A 9,986-nucleotide genomic window follows, 5' to 3' on the forward strand; every position below is an offset into this window, starting at 1 on the left:
CTCCTCCTCCTCTTCCTCCTCCTCCTCCTCCTCCTCCTTCTGTTCCTTCTCCTTCTTAGTTTGTTCCTTCTTAATTGCCTTTAGCTGAAAATAATTTTATGTCAAAGAGGCATATTTTTGGATGACATATTCTGGTTTCCTTCAATAGCAACTTCATAGTGTTGTTTTTAAGCCCAGCGTCTGGTCCGTGGCGCACCCCATACAAGCAGGCTCTGTAATAACCACAAGGGGTATAGCAATGAGGGAGAGTACAGTGGTGCAGCTGCTGCAGAGCACAGTCTGCTGGTTCCTCAGAAAGTCAAATGCAGCGTTAGTATGTGCCCCAGCAATTCCACTCCTAGCTATATATCCAACAGAAATGTCTGTCAATGGGTGAATGGATAAACAAATTGGGGTATATACATAAAAAGGAATAGTATTCAGTCGTGAAAAGGAATGAGGTTCTGGTACATGCTAAACTTGGATGAACTTTATGAAAACTAAACCCAGAGACACAAGAATCTTAACCTCAAAGTGCACCTAAAGAACATTATCCATCAGATACCTAAGGGATGAGTTTAGGCTTGTAGCTAACAACCTCTTCACAGTTTATTCCAAGCTGATGTCAGTGAACACACAGTGAAATACTAGGGTCTGGATGGAAAAGGGGGAAATCATCTCCCCACAATCTCTAGTGTAAGGGGATCAAGCAAACACCAAGGGGATGGGGCATGGGTGGGGACCTTTGCTCAGAATGTGGGGGGAGGCAGAGAAGGAGAAGGGGTGAGCAATGTGCTGTGCTTGGCAGACTGTGGGATCCATGCTCTGAGAGCAAAGGGTTTGGGGAGGATTTTGTGGCTATAATGCCAAGTCTGGGGAGAAATAAGGCAGTTGTAAGGAAAGACTCTAACTACGGCACAAGGCAGCATGTCCAGCAACGCAGGAAGGAATCGGCCTGTGCCCAGTAGCAGGGGGAGAGCCACAGCCATGGCCCTGCTAGCCCATGTGGGGATGGCAGAGGCGAGGGTGTCCTGTGGGGTGTCTTGCACAGTACTGGGTTTCTCCACTGTAAAGTTACTGTTGTTCCCTTCATAATTAATAAATATCTTAGGGGAGAGACCTGGAGATTATGAAAATACCTGTTTCTCCTCAAACATATGCTTACTAATTTTAACATCTAGTGGTAGATCTTTCTACAAAAATTATTCCTATGGCACACATCAGTATATACGAGTATCCATAAAGGCTCGATTGCATGCTCTATTTAAACCACTGCAGTACGGTTTTCTATTAATAGACTTCTTTCCAATGGAGTCCATTACAATGGGATTTTAATCTACTAAATGGCACAATGAAATAAACAAAACACTCCTCCATTCATTCATTTATTCATCTATCTATCCTACCAATATTCTTTTTTTTTAATCCTCACCCAGGGGGAGGGAGAGGGAGAGGGAGAGAGAGATCAATTGCTTCCCTATTAGGGGTCAAACCCATAACCTAGGTATGTGCCCTGACCAGGAATTGAACCCACAACCTTTTGGTGTATGGGATGAGGCTCCAACCAACTGAGCCACCCAGCCAGGGCTAGTATTTCCTTTTTTTTTTTTTTTTTTTTTGCAAAAAAATAAAGAAGAAGACCAATCCTCATATTTCTCCCAGTTTTGCCCTGATGGCCCCTACTCCCTGCTGTTCTGTTTGAAATGCTGTGTGAGCTAAGCTGCTAAGGCCAGATGAGTAAATCAAGATGGGTGCACTCATTTCTTTGAGCAGATGGCTGTCAAAATCAGCCTGAAAAAGAGGTACCAAATTGTTTTTCTGGAATGTGATCACAGAAAATGACCCTGTAGTGGACATCTGTCTTTTTTTCCTGCTCAGGACCCCTCATCCCTTCTTTAGGTTGCAGCGCCCAAGTTCCCTTTGCAGAATCTCACCTCCTGCATTCTTACTCCATGTGGGTCAGTCGGGTAGGTTCACCTGCCAGTACCAGAGGTTGGCATATGCCCTAGGCCATAGAGATTGGTCGAGAAATTGGCATCTGGCTCTAGCTGGTCAATGAGAATCTCCTGTAAGATCCTTGGTGAAATTATTAAATAAGAAACTCACTGTTTCCACTGAGTATCTAAGAGAGTGGGCTCTAAGCCTATAGCATCCACTGGACATTTTTGCCACCCTGTAGGGGAAGGTAGCCTCAGAATGGGGCCAGCACAGTGGCAGACAGCGAGGCAGGAGAGAGTGGTGGGGGTGGTTGGCTATTCTTCATGACATCAGTCAATCACCTGGATTAGCCTTTTCTGAAGCCAGCCAGCCCCAGGATTTTTCAGTTCCATGAGCCAATCAATTCTCTTTCTTTGTTTAACACAACTTAAGTTGAATTTCTGTTACTTGCAACCCAAAGTCTTGACAAATACAGATTACTTTTGAGCGCCTGCTACTGGTGAAGGCACATACTCGGGGCTCTTCGGGATTCAAAGATGAGCCAGACATGGCCCCTGCAAGCTAAGGGGCCTGGGCCAGCAGTTCAATCTGCACGTGAGGAGTTTGGCGGTAGGACCGCAGTGAGTGAGTGATGGGTATCACCTGGGGAGGAGTTGGAGCGCTTGAGAGATGAGGGACATCATTCCTGGCAGAGAGAAAGGTTTGGGCAAGAGCCCAACTGTGGAAAGTATGAAAAGCTCAGTGTGTATTTTGAGGTTCTGTAGGTCATTTGTATTGACTGAGGGCAGTGGTTAGGGTAAAAAGAAAGATTTGGTGGATGAAAACAAAACTAGAAAAAAGACTCGTTTAGTACAATTGTGGAGGCTCTGATTGCAGTGTGAGGGATTTGACAGGGATTGGGGAGGTGGAGAAGGATTTGGGGTAGGGGAAAAGGATGAGGAAGATGACTTTGGCAGCAGTAGGCAGAGTGAGGGTGAAGGGATGGGAGGCAGGGCCTGTGAGCAGGCTGGTGCCATTGTCTGCGTGCCCCTCAGGGCCAGGCTGGGTGGGACCAGAAGGAGCAAGAAGGCTGGAGGCAGATGGAATCCCAGCCTCCACAAACAGTCTGCAGAGAGGCTTTGGCCTTATTTGCTCAAGAATCTCCTCCTGGTATCATTTGAAAGCCATACTTTTTATTTCATGTTAAACATTGTCAGCGGGAGCAGTGCAGATTCGTCCTGGCCATGAGCCAGCGGCCTGGCATGCACACTTTTAACGGCGTGCCAGACCGCGGCCCAGCGGGCTCCCCTGGATCCCCACCCCTGCACCGGCTCCTGCTTCAGCCAGAGCTGGGGGGGCAGGGCGTCTCTCTTCCCCCTCAGTGCTCTTCCCAGCGAGAAGGTGCAGGATGAGACTCCGAGCCTCCACTACACAAGACATGGATGGCTTGGCCTTCCTGTGAGTCTATTTCTTGGTCTATTCTGACCCTCAGAGGTGCCATGGCTTTGGCTTCAGACTCGGTGCCTTTCTGACCTCACCGCCACTCCTCTCTCTCTCTGTCCCCTCACACCCCGTCCTCAAGCAAGTCCTGTCATGGCTGTCTCTGGGCCAGGTCACTTCGTCATTCAACCTGGATCATGATGGTGGCCTAGGTGGCCTCCCTGCTTCTCCTTCTTCCCCTGCACAGTCTATACTTGACCATGAATCTAGAACAATCCCTTAAAGTCACAAGTCAGATCCTGTCACTCCTCTTCTTAAAACCTTCTAATGGCTTTCTGCCTGATTCAAAATAAGATCTTTTTAAAATTTTATTGATTATGCTATTACACTTGTCCCAGTGTATTACACCCCCCCCCTTTATTTCCCTCTGCCCTGCACACTCCCTCCCACCCACAAACCTCCCCTTAGTTCACACCCATGGGTCATTCTTTGGCTTCTCCATTTCCTATACTATTCTTAACCTCCCCCTGTCTATTTTGTACCTACCATCTATGCTTCTATTCCCTGTACCTTTTCCCTCATCCCCTCCCCTTCCCTGTCGATAACCCTCAGAATAAAATCTTCAATCCCTACCATGGCCCCAAAGACTTGACCTGACTTGTCAAGATCTGATCGGTGGCTGCCTTTCAACTTCATTTGCTGCGGCTCCCCCATTCCTTTCAGCCTGTATGCTCGACAGGCTCCCTCCCGCTGCGGACTGCTTTCTCTCCTCACCCGAGATGTGCCCTGTCGTCATAAAAGCCAGTACCCAGCAGAATAAGCTAAGATACACTACAGTAACAAACAGCCTCCCGACCCTAGTGGCTCCCCCAGCAAAGGGTCATCTCTCACTCGCTGTGCCACGTCTGTCGTGGGCTGGCAGAGTGGCGCTGTTCATCACAGTCACTCCAAGTGGGGAGAACAGCCACCGTCTTGCATACCGCAGGTGGCTGTCCTGTGAGAAAAGAAAGAGATTCTCCGGAGCCTCACAGTGCCGTTAGATGTTAGGCTCAGCAGCAACACGTCAAGAGTGCTCGTGGTCTTCGTCCAGTCACCGGCCTCTGTCAACCCCGGGACCCAGGAGGCCAGGAGCAGAAGGGGTCGGTGTTCATTGGGTACACAGTGCTGACGATGACCACAACGACTGACTGACTTTTCTGTGTGTGGCACAGATTAAAATTCCTCGGCGTAGCTTCCCACCCAGCAATTGCACACCACGCAGGGCCAGCGGGTGGGGTTGGGGTGGAGAGTGGCAGGAAAACGAGGACGGGGAGGAGTGTTGGTCACCCCAGCTCAGGCTCTGGGAGAAGTAAGAACAAGGCTGGGTTTGGCTGTTCACTGGACCAGTCCCACTGTTTAATAGAAGGAAAATGTGGTGGCCATTTGTCCGGTCCTTCAGGCCCAGGGAGCCTTGTACTGATGGTGGGCTAGAAAGATCCCCCAACCCAGAAATGACTTACCTTCTGGTGGCTGCAATTCTTCCATGAGAGATTCATTCCGTTGGTTCTACAACAGCATTTTCCAGGTTGTGTGCAGCAGAGATCTTCTGTGAGGTGTCAACAGGGGCTCCTTGGTCAGAGAAGAATGTGAGATGCTGGGTTAAACAAACTGAAACAGGTTTTCCTCCGAGGGGTCCTTTCCGGGCTTGGTTTAATATGCTAACGTGTGTCATCTCCCAGGGACCAGCATATGCGGTGTTTCCTCGATGGTTTTTTTTTTTTAATTTTTATTGTTATTCAGTTACAGTTGTGTGCCTTTTCTCCCCATCCATCCACCCCACCCCAGTTGAACCCACCTCCCTCCCTCCCCTCCACCCTCCCCCTTGATTTTGTCCATGTGTCCTTTATAGTAGTTCCTGTAATCCCCTCTCCTCACTGTCCCCTCCCCACTCCCCCCTGCCCATTGTTAGATTGTTCTTTACTTCAATGTCTTCCTCAATGTTTAAACTGCCTAGTGTTCCTTAGGCAGCTTGGGAAAGGCTGGTCTGGACAGACGCCTTGTCAGTCCTCCTGAGCCCCTGTGGAAGGCAGATGTCCCCGAGAAGGGCCTTTCGTGGGGGACCGGATGTGGTGTAGGCAAAGCCTTGACAGACGGGGCTCCAGGGAGCAGTTTGGGGGGCAGAGGTCTGAAGGGGAGCCGAAGCAGACCCTGATCCCTTCCCCTGCCCCCCAGCCTCAGCTGGGGTCTTGTCCTCACAATTTCCATCACAGACAGTTTTTATTGCTGCCCTCATTACATGTGTTGTACATGTTTTACTTATCGATCAATTTTAGGTAGAGAAGAAAGGGGAGAGAGAGAGAGAGAGAGAAACATCGATTTGTTGTTTCATCCATGGATGTGCTCATTGGTTGCTTCTTGTGTGTGCCCTGACCAGGGATTGAACCCTATACCTTGGCGTGTTGCAACATCACTCCAGCTGAGCCACGGGCCAGAGCCTCATCACATGTATATTTTAATTCTCTATTTCTGTTCCTCTGGGACCACCTGGATTAGGGCTTTATCTTTATATCCTCCCCTGGTAGGAGGTAGGTGCTCAGTAGTTAATTGGTCGAATGAGGCCCAGGCATGGAGCAGGGGAGGGTTAAAATCTCCGACATCATAGCCCCCTTGCAAGGATTTCCCAAATTAAAGTAACCTAGTCTGCCTGTTAAACCACCTCATCCTTGTTCATTGTCTGCTGGCTCCCTCATTCCCCAGAGCCTGCAGCCTTCTCTCTCCTCTCATCGCCTGCCCCCAGTCCGACCTGCCCCTCCCTCCTTGTCTTGCCTGTACTGGACTGCCGGGCTGCTGTGGTCACCTGGCTCATGGTATCCTTTCTCAACAACAACATGAATGCATCTTGGAATGTGAATGGCCTGCCCTTAAGTTTGCTTCCCTGAGTAGGAAGTAAATGCAAGTGTCTCGAGATGACTATCTTGAAGAGTGGGAAGGAGGTTTTGTTTTGTTTTGTTTTTTAGAGGAGGTTGGCTTTGGCGATGGAGTAAGAAAGGGAAAATCAGACGGAAACTGCAGGGAGAGACACAGGAAGTTAATTAGCGGTGTGCCCGGGGCTGCATTATGACCTTTCTGGGTCCTTTCTTTATAAAAATGTATTGAAAATTACATGACTGCTTTGGTATAGAAGGAGGAATATAATCCAGGCTGGACTTGCTATTGTACATTCATTATTGCTATATTTAATTTTTTTCTGATTTAAAAAATATCAAAATTAAAACATTGTGTGGACTGGTAAAAATCCCGTGGCCCCTGGCAAAGTGCCCACTGTGCCTGAGCCAGCTCCCCTGCCCCCCGCCCACAGCTCCTGGGCCACACAGGGCCCGTCCGTCTTTTCGGGTCGCACTGTTCCTTCCACCTGGAATGTCTGTCCCTCATCCCAACCCCACCCTTTGTCCTCGTCCACCTGACAGATTCCTGCTCGTACTCAAGGCCAGGCTCAAATGTCACTTTCTCTTGCCAGATTTAGCAAATTAAAATACAGGCTGCCCAGCTGAATTTCAAATAAACAATGAGTAATCATTTTGGTATAAGTCCGTCCCTAATAGCACATGTCCCCGGTTTTGCGTGAGACAGAGCTGCAGGAGGAAATGGTGGGTGTTTATCGGGGAGTCAGGCGATCTGGCTCCCCTCCTCTGTCGCCATCCCTGACCCCTTTTCCGTCAGCGTCTCTTCTCACCTGCTGCGCACCGAGGCCGTCCAGCACTCCCTCAGCACCTGTCACCACACAGCCTCCACCCTGTTGGTGTCATCAGTCCCCTCACCTGCTACGGGCGGGATGTGGCAATGCCTTAGTTGTCACATGTGAGTAAGTGGTGCTTTCCCTTTATTTCCCTCACTATCTAGTTACTCTCAGGGATGACTTGGCAACATTCGGTTTTGATTTCACTCAGGATGTTGTGTCATGAGACAAAAGTCGAGTTAACTCCTGCATGGGATGACAGTTACTTCTGTTAACCAAGCAGTGCCTCAAGAAGACATTCTGGGCTCAGACAGCTCATTACCTGCTGGAGGAAAGCGGGAGCCCCAGGCCATGGCTGCCACCAGCGTTCCTTCCCTGCTGCTGTCCTGAGAAGCCAAGGGGGACAGTGTGGGTCTAAGGTTCCCTCCTCCCTGTCGTTCTGAGTCAAATAGCCAATCAGCAGTTGCTCAAGCAGGCCCCTGATGGGAAGGGTGTTGGGGAGCATTTCTATTTGAGACTTAGCCCAGGAAATTCTGACTTTCCACCTTCACCTTGGGAGTAGGTTGGTTCTTTTTAAGGTTCTTTTAAACCTTTACTTCACTCAGCACTGGCTACCCTGGAAGAAACCAGCCCAGACGATGTTCTGGCAGGGTCATGCGAGACTGCCAGCCCCTGTGTCCAGGCTCCAGGCTCAGCACTCTGACACCACGCCCGGTGCAAGGACGGGATTCAGAGCTAGAAGCCCAAGGAAGGCAGTACTCCCCGCCCCCCACCCCAGGGACCAGTGCGAGGGGCCCTCGGTCCCTCGGGACTGTGGACTAGCCAAAGCTCCAGCTGTTCAAAGCCGTCGGAGCCTGGTGGGGGCTCCCAGGAAGCATGGCGAAAATGCCCTTTCCAATTGCTAAGAATTCCTCGGCTTTCAACACATTCTCCCTTTCTCTGGAGAAATTCCCCAAGTTAACCGCTGTTAATCATGCTGAGCAAGAAACCACAGTGCCCCCATGGTGTGTGTGTGTGTGTTTGTGGGGAGGTGCCCTTCCCATGGTCTCTGCCTCTTACTGATCTCCGGCTCCATCTCCCTCATCCAGATGCTTAAAGGAGCAGAGAACATGGCCCAGAGTTAGTTTCCAGGGACAGTCAACAGGTGTCACGAGAATGCAAACAGAAGCACAGCAGGCAGTTTCACGAGGGCCACCCACCTGGGGCATTCTGTACGCTACACCCCCCCCCCCCCCGCCCCCACTGTCAGGCTGGTTAGTCTGATAAAGGCTCTGAAAAGTTCCACACTTCTCTTTCTAATTTAAAAAACATTGTTTGATCTTATTTAACTCAAAGTTTTCCAAACTTAGGGGAAGGGAAAGAGAAAGAGAGGGATAGAAACATCAGTGTGTGAAAGATACATCATTGGTTGCCTCTCACACACGCCCCCAACTGAGGACCTGGCCCACAAACCAGGCGCGTGCCCTGACGGGGAATCAAACAGGTGACCTTTCCGTTGGCAGGCCAGTGCTCAATCCACTGAGCCACACCAGCCAGGGCCCTGTTCGGATTCTTTATAGCCCTTACTATCACCTGGATCACCTGCATATTTTTACTTTTTTGTATATTTCCTCCTCCGCTCAAATGAAATACCAACTCCACTTTTGGATGGCTGGTGCCTTGAACAGTGTAGGCACCCTTAAGTATTTGTTTTGAACAAAGGAAGGTTTTTCCTCCTTGGTAGTGATTGGTTGTGGAGAGTTGACAGACAAGGCCATTGACCAACCAGCAGGCTGTGGTGGTGAGGAGGTGGGGATGGTCTTCTAGCCATCCTGGATGCTTATGCCTGGCTGCCTGGCCAGTCGTGGTCCCTGGGCGTGTGAGGAAGTACAGAAGTACAGAGAGCAATAGAAACGAGTTTTTATTTGTAAAAAGTTACAAAATGATATTGTACAAAAATAAAGTCTGTAGAGAACTTTGGTTGAATAACACAAACGACCAAGACAGATCAGAGAAGTCAGAACTTCCAAAGAAGGGCACTGCTTACTGCATCAGGTGGTAATCGCAATGATAAAGAAAAATCACACACTTTACCCTTTTGTGGATTTGGTGGAGCGATTGTCTCGGTTAAACCTTTACTTGCCTGTGGTGTGCAGATGATGCTGGGAACGACTTGTCAACACCCACGGAACCCTGCCACCCCTCTGGGTGGGGACTCTGTATAGGGAGCTAGGGGCTGACTGAGTTGTGACCTGAGGACACCAGCCACCAAACCTGCCAGGAGTCTCTGAATCAGACATGATCCCGGGGCGACATCAAATTGTGCTACCTGAACAACCAGAGGGCTGGGTCGGCCACTGTGCTGAGTGGGCTGCTCCTCAGCAAGATTCCCCTCACTTCTGGCCCCAGGAGAGGGGGAGGGAGGGCCCTTTTCCTCTGTTTCCAAGCGGAGCAAGGGGAGCAGAAAGGGCAGAGAGGGGAAGAGTGAGAGAGAACTGGGGTGTTTTGGGGCTGGAGGGAGGAGATACCTGGTAACTGCTGCCTCTCTGTTACTTAGTCAAATTAACACACTGATTTGAGGGAGGCCAGCAAGGCCTTTTAATGGCTAAGGCTGTCATATCCTGGGACTAGTAACTATGGAGGCGGCAATGGGCTCCATTGTAGGGCCCAGCACACTCATGGTCTGGGGCGCATGGGAGGGGCTCCACCTCCTATCCCCACCAAGACTTTCATCATGAAACTGGCACCAGGCTTGGTGAGGGGCCAGACCAGACATGGCTCCCTCACCCACCCTTCCAGGCCACCCTCTTCCAGGGGAGGGGTCAGGTGTACCCCTCCTCTGGCAGCAGTGGCCCTGACAGCCATGGGGTTTTCGTGGCCACCAGCAGAGCCCGGTTCATGTGGCAGCATGCTCCTTGGCTGCACTGGGCACTGGCACATGTCTTGGGAACAGTGG

The 9,986-nt window shown here is 50.2% G+C and overlaps 1 long non-coding RNA gene across 1 annotated transcript; it reads right to left on the bottom strand.

Annotated features, from left to right (window-relative positions):
• Window positions 1-51: 51 nt before the first annotated feature.
• LOC123478483 (uncharacterized) lies at window positions 52-7,197 on the bottom strand. The gene is made up of 3 exons (XR_006653690.3): window positions 7,049-7,197; window positions 4,836-4,944; window positions 52-212 (listed from the first exon to the last, which is right to left on the bottom strand). It is a non-coding gene; the product is annotated as an uncharacterized lncRNA (long non-coding RNA).
• Window positions 7,198-9,986: the final 2,789 nt, after the last annotated feature.

This window comes from Desmodus rotundus, chromosome 1 (assembly GCF_022682495.2).
Source record: "Desmodus rotundus isolate HL8 chromosome 1, HLdesRot8A.1, whole genome shotgun sequence".
Classification (NCBI taxonomy): domain Eukaryota; kingdom Metazoa; phylum Chordata; class Mammalia; order Chiroptera; family Phyllostomidae; genus Desmodus; species Desmodus rotundus.